Raw genomic sequence first — 14,762 nt, 5'->3', positions numbered from 1 at the left:
TGAGGACTGAGCTCTTAAAATGTGCTTTTTAAAATCTGAACTAACATCAGTCAAAAAGTTAGGTATGTAGAAAACCAAAAAAATCTCATTATATATGGTAAGGAAATAGACCTCATTAATTTATCATTTTACATAGTGTTACTTTCTCTCCAAATATTTTTCTGTGGTGTTGAGTAATACACTATCAAAAACAACTTTTCTGGAAGTAATTTAATTGCCTTTAGTTGATTAATGTTTATTTTTAATAAACATATTACTCATATTCTGAACACAAAACATTTTAACACAATCGTAATCCTATCAATATTTTTAAAGACAATAATCCTTTCTTTTCTACTAAAATTGCCATTTTATAAGTCAATATTAATATTTTAAAAATATTATTCCATTAAACATAAAACTGACATATCTTTAGATGAAAGCAATGAGAAATATATACCTATTAGCATAAAGAAAATGTCAATCACTATTTCTAAAGAAATTTTAAGGGGGGGCAGAGCAAGATGGCTGAATAGGAACAGCTCCAGTCTCCAACTCCCAGCACGAGTGACACAGAACACCGGTGATTTCTGCATTTTCAACTGAGATACTGGGGTCATCTCACTGGGGAGTGCCGGACAATCGGTGCTGGTCAGCTGCTGCAGCCCGACCAGCGAGAGCTGAAGCAGGGCGAGGCATTGCCTCACCTGGGAAGCTCAAGGGGGAAGGGAATCCCTTTTCCTAGCCAGGCGAACTGAGACACACAACACCTGGAAAATCGGGTAATTCCCACCCCAATACTGTGCTTTAAGCAAACGGGCACACCAGGAGATTATACCCACACCTGGCCAGAAGGGTCCCACGGCCACGGAACCTCTCTCATTGCTAGCACAGCAGTCTGCGATCTAATCCAAACGGCAGCAGTGAGGCTGGGTGGGGGTGGGGGGGCGCCCGCCATTGCTGAGGCTTAAGTAGGTAAACAAAGCCGCTGGGAAGCTCGAACTGGGTGGAGTTCACAGCAGCTCAAGGAAACCTGCCTGTCTCTGTAGACTCCACCTCTGGGGACAGGGCACAGCTAAACAACAACAGGGGAAGCAGCAGAGGCCTGTGCAGACGCAAACAACTCTGTCTGACAGCTTTAAAGAGAGCAGTGGATCTCCCAACATGGAGGTTGAGATCTGAGAAGGGACAGACTGCCTGCTCAAATGGGTCCCTGACCCCTGAGTAGCCTAACTGGGAGACTTCCCCCACTAGGGGCAGTCTGACACCCCACACCTCACAGGGTGGAGTACACCCCTGAGAGGAAGCTTCCAAAGTAAGAATCACACAGGTACACTCGCTGTTCAGCAATATTCTATCTTCTGCAAACTCTGCTGCTGATACCCAGGCAAACAGGGTCTGGAGTGGACCTCGAGCAATCTCCAACAGACCTACAGCTGGGGGTCCTGACTATTAGAAGGAAAACTATCAAACAGGAAGAACACCTATACCAAAACCCCATCAGTACGTCACCATCATCAAAGACCAGAGGCAGATAAAACCACAAAGATGGGGAAGAAGCAGGGCAGAAAAGCTGGAAATTCAAAAAATAAGAGCGCATCTCCCCCTGCAAAGGAGTGCAGCTCATTGCCAGCAATGGATCAAAGCTGGTCAGAGAATGACTTTGACGAGATGAGAGAAGAAGGCTTCAGTCCATGAAAATTCTCAGAGCTAAAGGAGGAATTACGTACCCAGTGCAAAGAAACTAAAAATCTTGAAAAAAGAGTGGAAGAATTGATAGCTAGAATAATTAATGCAGAGAAGGTCATAAATGAAATGACACAGATGAAAACCATGACACGAGAAATACGTGACAAATCCACAAGCTTCAGTAACCGACTTGATCAACTGGAAGAAAGAATATCAGCGATTGAGGATAAAATGAATGAAATGAAGCGAGAAGAGCAACCACAAGAAAAAAGAAGAAAAAGAAATGAACAACGCCTGCAAGAAGTATGGGATTATGTAAAAAGACCAAATCTACATCTGATTGGGGTGCCTGAAAGTGAGGGGGAAAATGGAACCAAGTTGGAAAACACTCTTCAGGATATCATTCAGGAGAACTTCCCCAACCTAGTAGGGCAGGCCAACATTCAAATTCAGGAAATACAGAGAACACCACAAAGATACTCCTCAAGAAGAGCAACTCCAAGACACATAATTGCCAGATTCACCAAAGTTGAAATGAAGGAAAAAATCTTAAGGGCAGCCAGAGAGAAAGGTTGGGTTACCCACAAAGGGAAGCCCATCAGACTAACAGCAGACCTTTCGGCAGAAACTCTACAAGCCAGAAGAGAGTGGGGGCCAATATTCAACATTCTTAAAGAAAAGAATTTTAAACCCAGAATTTCATATCCAGCCAAACTAAGTTTCATAAGTGAAGGAGAAATAAAATCCTTTACAGATAAGCAAATGCTTAGAGATTTTGTCACCACCAGGCCTGCCTTACAAGAGACCCTGAAGGAAGCCCTAAACATGGAAAGGAACAACCGGTACCAGCCATCGCAAAAACATGCCAAAATGTAAAGAACATCGAGGCTAGGAAGAAACTGCATCAACTAACGAGCAAAATAACCAGTTAATATCATAATAGCAGGATCAAGTTCACACATAACAATATTAACCTTAAATGTAAATGGACTAAATGCTCCAATTAAAAGACACAGACTGGCAAACTGGATAAAGAGTCAAGACCCATCAGTCTGCTGTATTCAGGAGACCCATCTCACATGCAGAGACATACATAGGCTCAAAATAAAGGGATGGAGGAAGATCTACCAAGCAAATGGAGAACAAAAGAAAGCAGGGGTTGCAATCCTAGTCTCTGATAAAACAGACTTTAAACCATCAAAGATCAAAAGAGACAAAGAAGGCCATTCCATAATGGTAAAGGGATCAATTCAGCAGGAAGAGCTAACTATCCTAAATATATATGTGCCCAATACAGGAGCACCCAGATTCATAAAGCAAGTCCTTAGAGACTTACAAAGAGACTTAGACTCCCATACAATAATAATGGGAGACTTCAACACTCCACTGTCAACATTAGACAGATCAATGAGACAGAAAGTTAACAAGGATATCCAGGAATTGAACTCATCTCTGCACCAAGCGGACCTAATAGACATCTATAGACCTCTCCACCCCAAATCAACAGAATATACATTCTTCTCAGCACCACATCACACTTATTCCAAAATTGACCACATAATTGGAAGTAAAGCACTCCTCAGCAAATGTAAAAGAACAGAAATTATAACAAACTGTCTCTCAGACCACAGTGCAATCAAACTACAACTCAGGACTAAGAAACTCCATCAAAACCGCTCAACTACATGGAAGCTGAACAACCTGCTCCTGAATGACTACTGGGTACATAACGAAATGAAGGCAGAAATAAAGATGTTCTTTGAAACCAATGAGAACAAAGACACAACATACGGGAATCTCTGGGACACATTTAAAGCAGTGTGTAGAGGGAAATTTATAGCACTAAATGCCCACAAGAGAAAGCTGGAAAGATCTAAAATTGACACTCTAACATCACAATTAAAAGAACTGGAGAAGCAAGAGCAAACACATTCAAAAGCTAGCAGAAGGCAAGAAATAACTAAGATCAGAGCCGAACTGAAAGAGATAGAGACACAAAAAACCCTCCAAAAAATCAATGAATCCAGGAGTTGGTTTTTTGAAAAAATCAACAAAATTGACAGACTGCTAGCAAGACTAATAAAGAAGAAAAGAGAGAGGAATCAAATAGATGCAATAAAAAATGATAAAGGGGATATCACCACCGACCCCACAGAAATACAAACTACCATCAGAGAATATTATAAACACCTCTACGCAAATCAACTAGAAAATCTAGAAGAAATGGATAATTTCCTGGACACTTACACTCTCCCAGGACTAAACCAGGAAGAAGTTGAATCCCTGAATAGACCAATAGCAGGCTCTGAAATTGAGGCAATAATTAATAGCCTACCAACCAAAAAAAGTCCAGGAGCAGATGGATTCACAGCTGAATTCTACCAGAGGTACAAGGAGGAGCTGGTACCATTCCTTCTGAAACTATTCCAATCAATTGAAAAAGAGGGAATCCTCCCTAACTCATTTTATGAGGGCAACATCATCCTGATACCAAAGCCTGGCAGAGACACAACAAAAAAAGAGAATCTTAGACCAATATCCCTGATGAACATCGATGCAAAAATCCTCAATAAAATACTGGCAAACCGGATTCAGCAGCACATCACAAAGCTTATCCACCATGATCAAGAGGGCTTCATCCCTGGGATGCAAGGCTGGTTCAACATTCGCAAATCAATAAACGTAATCCAGCATATAAACAGAACCAAAGACACGAACCACATGATTATCTCAATAGATGCAGAAAAGGCTTTTGACAAAATTCAACAGCCCTTCATGCTAAAAACGCTCAATAAATTTGGTACTGATGGAACGTACCTCAAAATAATAAGAGCTATTTATGACAAACCCACAGCCAATATCATACTGAATGGGCAAAAACTGGAAAAATTCCCTTTGAAAACTGGCACAAGACAGGGATGCCCTCTCTCACCACTCCTATTCAACATAGTGTTGGAAGTTCTGGCTAGGGCAATCAGGCAAGACAAAGAAATCAAGGGTATCCAGTTAGGAAAAGAAGAAATCAAATTGTCCCTGTTTGCAGATGACATGATTGTATATTTAGAAAACCCCATTGTCTCAGCCCAAAATCTCCTTAAGCTGATAAGCAACTTCAGCAAAGTCTCAGGATACACAATTAATGCAAAACTCACAAGCATTCTTATACACCAGTAACAGAGAGCCAAATCACGAATGAACTTCCATTCACAATTGCTTCAAAGAGAAAAAAATACCTAGGAATCCAACTTACAAGGCATGTAAAGGACCTCTTCAAGGAGAACTACAAACCACTGCTCAGTGAAATAAAAGAGGACACTAACAAATGGAAGAACATACCATGCTCATGGATAGGAAGAATCAATATCGTGAAAATGGCCATACTGCCCAAGGTTATTTATAGATTCAATGCCATCCCCATCAAGCTACCAATGACTTTCTTCACAGAATTGGAAAAAACTGCTTTACAGTTCATATGGAACCAAAAAAGAGCCCGCATTGCCAAGTCAATCCTAAGTCAAAAGGACAAAGCTGGAGGCATCACGCTACCTGACTTCAAACTATACTACAAGTCTACAGTAACCAAAACAGCATGGTACTGGTACCAAAACAGAGTCCTCATCTCACTGGTGTGAGATGGTATCTCATTGTGGTTTTGATTTGTATTTCTCTGATGGCCAGTGATGATGAGCATTGGAACAGAGTCCTCAGAAACAGAGTCCTCAGAAATAATACCACAATGGAACAGAGTCCTCAGAAATAATACCACACATCTACAGCCATCTGATCTTTGACAAACCTGAGAGAAACAAGAAATGGGGAAAGGATTCCCTATTTAATAAATGGTACTGGGAAAATTGGCTAGCCATAAGTAGAAAGCTGAAACTGGATCCTTTCCTTAGTCCTTATACGAAAATTAATTCAAGATGGATTAGAGATTTAAATGTTAGACCTAATACCATAAAAACCCTAGAAGAAAATCTAGGTAGTACCATTCAGGTCATAGGCATGGGCAAGGACTTCATGTCTAAAACACCAAAAGCAATGGCAACAAAAGCCAAAATTGACAAATGGGATCTAATTAAACTAAAGAGCTTCTGCACAGCAAAAGAAACTACCATCAGAGTGAACAGGCAACCTACAGAATAGGAGAAAATTTTTGCAATCTACTCATCTGACAAAGGGCTAATATCCAGAATCTACAAAGAACTCAAACAAATTTATAAGATAAAAACAAACAACCCCATCAAAAAGTGGGCAAAGGATATGAACAGACATTTCTCAAAAGAAGACATTCATACAGCCAACAGACACAAGAAAAAATGCTCATCATCACTGGCCATCAGAGAAATACAAATCAAAACCACAATGAGATACCATCTCACACCAGTTAGAATGGCAATCATTAAAAAGTCAGGAAACAATAGGTGCTGGAGAGGATGTGGAGAAATAGGAACACTTTTACACTGTTGGTGGGATTGTAAACTAGTTCAACCATTGTGGAAAACAGTATGGCGATTCCTCAAGGATCTGGAACTAGATGTACCATATGACCCAGCCATCCCACTACTGGGTATATACCCAAAGGATTATAAATCATGCTGCTATAAAGACACATGCACACGTATGTTTATTGCGGCACTATTCACAATAGCAAAGACTTGGAATCAACCCAAATGTCCGTCTGTGACAGACTGGATTAAGAAAATGTGGCACATATGCACCATGGAATATTATGCAGCCATAAAAAAGGATGAGCTTGCGTCCTTTGTAGGGACATGGATGCAGCTGGAAACCATCATTCTTAGCAAACTATCACAAGAACAGAAAACCAAACACCGCATGTTCTCACTCATAGGTGGGAACTGAACAATGAGATCACTTGGACTTGGGAAGGGGAACATCACACATCGGGGCCTATCATGGGGAGGGGGAAGGGGGAAGGGATTGCATTAGGAGTTATACCTGATATAAATGACGAATTGATGGGTGCTGACGAGTTGATGGGTGCAGCACACCAACATGGCACAAGTATACATATGTAACAAACCTGCACGTTATGCACATGTACCCTAGAACTTAAAGTATAATAAAAAATAAATAAATAAATAAATAAAAAGAAATTTTAAGTAAACAACTCTTTTATATGTAATTTTGGGAGACTTTCTTATAATTTAGGTGAGATCCTCCTACACGTTTCTTTCATTGCTTTCTTTAGATGAATGCTAGAAATGTGCAGATCTAATGCTAATGTATTAAATTATTATTCATTTAAGATATTCCAAGTATTGTAGGTTTTCTTCTTATCAAAGTCTGTAGTTGATGCATTAACATTTATTACAGGTAGTCACCTATGTAATGGCACTCAGTTTGAAAAACATCAAGTTAATTCCTGATTGTCAGAGGTTACTTAGTATCTCTAATATATTTTAAAAGATGACCTCAATTCAAGAAAAATGTCAACATAACCATTTAAAGAATTGTGCAAAATATCTAAAGATAGTTTAATCAGGCCTGAATTTTTCCAATAATGTAGTCAAAACACCGCTCAAATCTGGTAGGAGAAACAGCAGTAACATTTCTTTAATTTTTGTTCTGTGAAATCAGTTGCCAAGATAAGACTTTTTCTCTTGTCACTTTTCGTCATATTCTTAAAAGATTGTGGCCAGAGTATGTTCAAGCCTAAATTCAATAAAATATATTAAACATATTATGCTTATATTTTTGTGAATGTTGATCATTTTTTGTTATTTGAGATTATTCACATATATACAAATTAATCAAAGTATTTTAAGGTGAAAAAACTATTTTTGTAATAAAAGACAGTTTGTGTAACAACGTGCTTACATTTTTCAGATTTCAGTTTAATAGTAGTTGATTTCTGATTCTATTCCCAGGAAATCACATTATTTTAAGTCATTGCTTATGCCACTTGTCACCATTTTTGTAGGTACTGCTCTGAAGTCGCCATGACCTCTAACCTAGATGGCTGCAATACCTACTACAACTTCTCCCTGCCTTCACATTTGCTCCTCTACATTCTGTTCTCAACAAAGCAACCAGAGTGATTCACTTAAAACATACAAGTCACATCACGTCACTTCATGTTACTCTGAAGCTCTAACAGATTTTCATCTTCTCAGGATGGAAATTAAGAGTTATTAGAATACCATAAAGAGACTATGTTTTGTCTTCCCCAAATACCTCCCCCCTACTATACTGGCTTCATATTATACTCTCACCCGTTCTCTTTCTGCTCTGTTAGTTGTCTTGCTGTGTCTCCACTATAATATATATGTTGCTAACTCATGGCCTTTATGCATATGGTTCGTTCTGATAATCTTCTTCCTTAGGTAATGTTTCACACTCATTTTATCCTTCAGGCATTTCTGCTATATGTCACCTATCAGTGAAATCTACACTGGCCACTGTATAGCATGCCTCCACCCCCTAACCTTGCCTTGGCACCATCTCCCCAATTTATTGCTTCAATTTTCCTCATACAGTTCGTTGCCACTTGACTTGACACGTATTTACTCATTATCTGTTTATTGACAGTCAATCACTGGTAGAATATTTAATGAATACAGAATAAATACGTATTAAATGAATGAATAAATACATAAAAGACAGGAGTTGAGTTTTTCTTTTATACCAGAGGCAGATAATCTAAAGCCCTCAGACTAAATCTAGCTAGCCATTTGTTTTCTATAAGTACATATAATTTTGTTGAAAAGAGTCCTCCAAATTTGTTAACATACTGTTTGTGGCAACGTTCACACAATGGCAGAGTTGAATAGTTGTGAAAGAATGGGAAGTTAGCAAAGACAAAAATATTAAGTGCCTCCTCAAAGAAAAGGTTTGTTCATCTTTTAACTTTTGTTAAATCTTCATATAAATGACCTTTATTCTCCTACTCTTCTTTTTCAAATGGGCAAGAGTAGCTGTTTTTGTATCATTCAATGTTTTCAGCAAGTAATTGAAATAAGATTTCGGTAATTTGTGGGAACCAAGATTTACCTTAGATAAGGGAACGTACTTCTGGAATCACAATTTTCACATGAAAATTGGTGACTGCAAAATGAGAAGTTTCATATTTCTGTAACCATTCTCTGGGAAATATTCCATAACTATATCTGATAAAACTGATACAAAAATACCACAGGCTAGCCATTTAGTGAAAGCTGTTAAAGAGATCATTTGAAAAATAAAAGGGAAGCAATTTGGATGCAAGAGATGACATTTTACTCAGATATGTTGCCCTATCTTTCATCTTTCTGAACTTACATGGGCAAGGACGTGAGATGTTTAGTTCCACTGAGCAATTAAATATTTAATGAGAAAGAGCACTAATTGGTAGGTAATGCTCTCATTGATTGTTTCCTAACCAGTCAGTAATTGCATATAAAAGTCATATATTAAGGACTTAATTAACAATACAAATTACTCTGCCAAAAATGGCACATCATTATCACAGAATCTGTGTTGAAGCTGTCTTCATTTTCCCTCATGGTTTTGAAACTTAGTAGAAGAAAGGACTCTAAATTTAATTTGACTATTTCCATGGTTTTCTTTTCTAAATCCATTTGATTGTTTAATTGCTAAAGCCATGTATTCTTTAAGATCTGTGCTTATATGTAGAATATCTTTAGGGAATATGATTTACTGCCCTAGTTTCTGGAAAATGAACTCATATGATAAATGAAACACGATGAAGTTCTTGGATGGAAACAATCAAATTGTCAATAATTTTACATTTAGTCTTAGGAAATCTATGCCATTATTAACAAATCTAACAAAAGAAAGAATACAATAAAAGAACTTAATCTTAAAATTGGTGATTTTGAATTTTGTGATACTCCCTCTGAATTCTCTTTATTTTACTTGGTGTATTATTATAAGTTGCCCTTACTTGTATTCCCTGTACACGTTAAGAAATGTAACTTTTCCACCCATTCCAAAAGACTCCCTTTGTGGCCCAGACCACTAAACTGCTCTTTCTCTCAATAGCTAACCACTGTCCTGATACAGAATCAAGTCCTGGAATTTCTTTAGGTTTGTCAAGCAAATTTGTATCTTGAGACACCAGAATATAGTTTTCCCCATTTTTGCTGTGTCTAAACCTCCATCCTTTTCTTTTCTTTTTTTTTTTTTTTTAAGAAGCTGTGAAGTTTGCCTTGGAAAGTTTTCCTGACTCTGGGTCAGGCTGATTACAAACTCATGGTGTACTTTAGTATATTTTAGAAAGGATTTGATTAAAGTTTTCAGATGATTTCTTTTAACAGGAGGCTCAGTATATCTGCCTTCTGGCTTTTATTTTTATTTTTCTCCAAGCCATTTATTGCCTGCTAATTGTTCATTTCATCTACCATTTGGTGTTAAAAAGTGGTTGCAATTTAATTCTATCATTTTATTTTAATTTTTTTGGGTGGAATAATTTTACAAAGGAATACTACCTTTCATCTACTATTTGATTAGCCAATGATACAGTTAATACAGGAAAGGTGGAAAAATCACCTCGATCCTTTCTGTCATTTAATCAGTTTTCCAAAAGTGATTTGGATCACTGTTTTTTCAGCAGTTGATCAATTAGTTTTCACATTTATATGAACTCATGGATTTATGATGAGTTTCAAATTCATTGTGCCTCTTATCCTTATTGAAGTTCAGTTTGTTCCATCTATGATGAGCAAAACATCAGAAGTTTGGCTCTTGAATTCTTCAGGCATGATCCTAGCAGTCATTGATAGCTTCCTTTCTGTCTGTTTTGTCAAGATGGTCTATACTCAATCCTGTACATTTTCTTCCATAGGCATGAACACATCTATTTCTCCACAAAACACATTCTCTTTTAAATTGGGCACTACTACAACCTGAGTTTATTATATTTTCTAATTCTTTTCAGGGAATTTAGGATTAAAAGATAAAGACAAAGTTACACAGATAAAACGCTTGTGAAGCCATACTGATATTTTCATCTTCATTTCCAATTCAAAATTATAAGACTTTTGTATGACTTCTTCTATATTACCTCTTTGTTGCAATTCATATGCCTTGATAATTCTGGCTCTCAAAATACAAGAGATGATAGAATGAGAATAGCCTGTAATTATTCATTTGCTCGATTTCTCATTGTACATACAACTATCTCAGAGTAACAATACTAATACTACCATCTCTAATTATGATTACTAACAAGAGTTTTGGTATTTTGTTTTGCATTTCTCTATTCTCCAATTTATATTATTTCTAGATTGATGATTTGTATCTTCCTTCCTTGTTCCTGATCAGTCTGACTAGAAGATTATAAATTGTATTAATCTTCTCAAAGTATACATTTTGGGTAAATTGATGTTATTTATCTGTTGTTTTGTAGGGTCGGGTATTCTAAGTGTGACAGGTAGATCAGTGTGGCTTTCTCTCATGCTTTCCTGTCAACCTTGCTGACTTTATTTTATTTTTATTTTCTAGGCTTTCAGCTATTCATCCATTAAAGGTCAAACAAAAATTGCTCCTCAATGTCTTCCCATCTATTTTTAAGTTTGTTTTAAAATAAAATATATTCCTTATTTTAAAAGATTTTAGTCACTTAAGATTACAAGTTAATTGCCTAGTGAACTTAAATATGGCTTGAATATTTCTCAACAGATATCTTTAAATAGGTAAGTTTACCAATGGCTCATTAAAAAAAGATTTAGTTATATTCTTGAAATGTAACAATATAATTAATGCTTTAGAACAGTGCCTAGTACATGGTAGGAACTCAAGAAATGTTAGCCAATATGATTTTCATCTTTTTTAAACTAAAAATGCCCATGTATGCGATGCTGTTTGTGAAATACTTACCATGTGTATTGTTGTAAATTCTTTTTGGAAATAAATAACTCAGATGAAGTAATTGTAAAGTTTTCATTAATGTGGCTTCCAAGCCAGTTTTATACTACAGTGGCTGAAAATAATAGGTATGTGATAGATTTTGCTTAGAAAACATTTCCAAATTAACAGAATAAAATAGAGAACCATTTGAAATTATTGTTAAAAGAAATCTGTGAGATTGGGATTTATGCTAATGTGGTCCCCATCGTAACCCCAAGGGATCCATGTAGAAGCTGAGAATTAGCTATATTAGAAAGAAATAATTTCATAATGATTATTTTTTAAAATAATAATTTCATGTTTCATGAAACTATGCAGGAATTTTGAAAGTGTTTTCCAAGTTAGATCTCAAAATATTTTTCTTTTAAAAGTGAAACAAAAAAGTTTGATATAATAAAAAATCAAATTAGTCCAATGTTTGACCTTTTAAAATTGAGACAATGATAAGAAAGAAAAGGTTATCAAAAAATACGGAGACAGAGTTGAAGGAAAGAATCATTTATGAAAAAAAGAAAACTCTGATACAAAAATAGGTATTAACAAACTATAATGTACCATACGGTGTAATGTTTGGAAATAAAGTTAATAATAAATTAAATTTCCGAAGTATGGAAGTTTATATATTTTCATTGCATTTGTGAAAGAGAAACACCTATTCATTGTCATCTTTTTACTACATTTAAACAGTGTTTTATATCATGTGTCCACTGCTACTGACACTCATAAATTAATTAGTTTAAGATGACATTTTGAAACTTAATACCCACGTTTTGCCACCATTATGTAAAGGTTAAAATGATATGTCAGAGGCTTCTTGGAGCAATTGAAAGGCTAGAAATAAGTAATAGTTCAAGCCTCATGACAGTTGATACAGATTTCCTTGTGATCCCCTTCAACACCACCAGAAAGTTTTATTATTTCCAACTACAGTTTTATTTTCCATATACATTTCTTGACTTCAACATTTTGTCTTAATCATAATCTTTTATAGCTAGACCTATTTAACTTTACATTAGTTTTACCTTGATCATTTTTATGTGCAAATTCTAAAGGAGATGTTTAACTATAAGTATTACTGAGCACATTACTTTCCTTAACTCTTAGCTTGTTGGGATCGGTCATTGGACCCGTTATCTGCTCCTGTCTCCTTAGCCTCCTAACTCTTAGCCACTATGTGTGAGTGCATCTCCATCCACATTGGCCAGCCTGCTGTCCAGACTGGCAATGCCAGCTGGTACCTCTGCTGCCTGGAATATGGCATCCAGCTCCACGGCCAGATACCAAGTGACAAGACAATCCAAGGGAGAGATGACTCCTTTAACCCCTTCTTCAGTGAGACAGGTACTGAAAAGCACGAGCCCAGGGCCGTGTTTGTAGACCTGGAACCCACAGTTATTAACAGTTTACTCTGACATCTACAAGCCACCTCTTCCACCCCGAGAAGCTCATCCCAGACAAGAAAGATGCTGCCAATGGCTATGCATGAGGCCACTACATCATTGACAAGGGGATCATTGATCTCATCTTGGACTGAGTTCACAAGCTGGCTGACCAGTACACAGGTCTTTAGGGCTTCTTAGTTTTACCCAGTTTTGTTGAATAGACTGGTTCTAGGTTCAACTTCCTGCTGATGGTATGTCTTTCTGTTGCTTATCACAAGAAGTCCAAGCTGCAGTTCTCTATTTACCCAGCAACCCCCCATCCTCCAGGTTTCCACGGCAGTAGTTGAGCTCTATGACTCCATCCTCACCACCCACACCACCACAGAGCACTAAAATTGTGCCTCCACAGTAGACAATGAAGCCATCTATGACATCTACCATTTGGTTAGTCAATGATACAGTTCACACAGGAAAGGTGGAAAAATCACCTCGACCCTTTCTATCATTTAATCAGTTTTCCAAAAGTGACTTGGACCACTTTTGGAAAGCTCAATATTGAATGTCCAAACTACACTAACATTAACCATCTCATTAGCCAGACTGTGTCCTCTATCACTGCTTCCTTCAGATTTGATGGAGCCCTGAATATCGATCTAACAGAATTCCAGACCAATCTAGTGCCATACGCGCACATCCACTTCCTTCCGGCCACGGGTGTCCCTGTCATCTCTGCTGAGAAAGTCTACCGTGAACAGTTTTCTGTAGTAGAGATCACGAATGCTTATTTTGAGCCAGCCAGTCAGATGTTAAGATGTGACCCACACCATGGTAAATACATAACTTGCTGCCTCTTGTACCCTAGTGATATGGTTCCCAAAGACATCAGTGCTGCCACTGCCACTGCCACCATCAAAACCAAATGCAGCATTCAGTTTGTGGATTGCTGTCCCACTGGCTTCAAGGTTGACATTAGTTACCAGCTTCCCACTGTGGTACCTGGCGGAGACCTGGCCAAAGGACAGAGAACTGGGTGCACACTGAGCAACATCACAGCCATTGTTGAGGTGTGGGCTGACCTGGACCGCAAGTTTTACCTGATGTATGCCAAGTTCCTTTGTTCACTATTCCGTGGGTGAAGGGATGGAGGAAGGAGAGTTTTGTGAGGCCAACGAGGACATGGTTGCCCTTAAGAAGGATTATGAAGTGGTTAGTGTGGATTCTGTTGAAGGAGAGGGTGAGAAGGAAGGAGAGGAATACTAATTATCCATTCCCTTCAGCCCTGCAGCATGTCATATCTCCAGAATTTCAGCTTCAACATCAGCTGACAGGCATTCAGGCTTTTTGGTTAGAATGTTTTCACTCAGTGGTGATCATGTCTTTCCATGTGCCTCTGTAAGATTTTTTCATTATGTCTCAAAATAAAGGCTTTAGAATAAAAAATGAATAAAATAAATAAATATGAATATTATTCAGTTACACAGGATACGTTTTAATTTCATGAAGAGATTAACGTAGCCCCTATAAGTAATGATAATTCACACCACTATTCACTGGATTTGGATATACAGTTATTTTACGTTTTGGCAAACATAAAATACGAGAAAGATCAGAATAGAAGATGAATGTATATTAATAAGGACAGTATTTTATGAGTACACAGGATCTGTTATATATCCCTGCCCATTATGTAAGTCAATCTATCATCTATATCCAGGGTCTGCAAACAACATCCTGTAGGCGAAAACTGGCTTGCTGCCCGTTTTCAGAAATAAAGCTTTACTGAAACACAGCCATGCTCTTTTGTTTACATATTATCCATTACTTCTTATCTATTACAGA

At 37.4% G+C, this 14,762-nt stretch overlaps 1 pseudogene; it reads left to right on the top strand.

Moving 5' to 3' along the window:
• The first annotated feature begins 12,713 nt into the window (after positions 1 to 12,713).
• Positions 12,714 to 14,183, top strand: LOC104662989 (annotated as a pseudogene).
• Positions 14,184 to 14,762: the final 579 nt, after the last annotated feature.

The sequence above is a fragment of the Rhinopithecus roxellana genome, chromosome 13 (genome assembly GCF_007565055.1).
Source record: "Rhinopithecus roxellana isolate Shanxi Qingling chromosome 13, ASM756505v1, whole genome shotgun sequence".
Classification (NCBI taxonomy): Eukaryota; Metazoa; Chordata; class Mammalia; order Primates; family Cercopithecidae; genus Rhinopithecus; species Rhinopithecus roxellana.
This window is presented reverse-complemented; position numbering and strand designations above follow the sequence as displayed.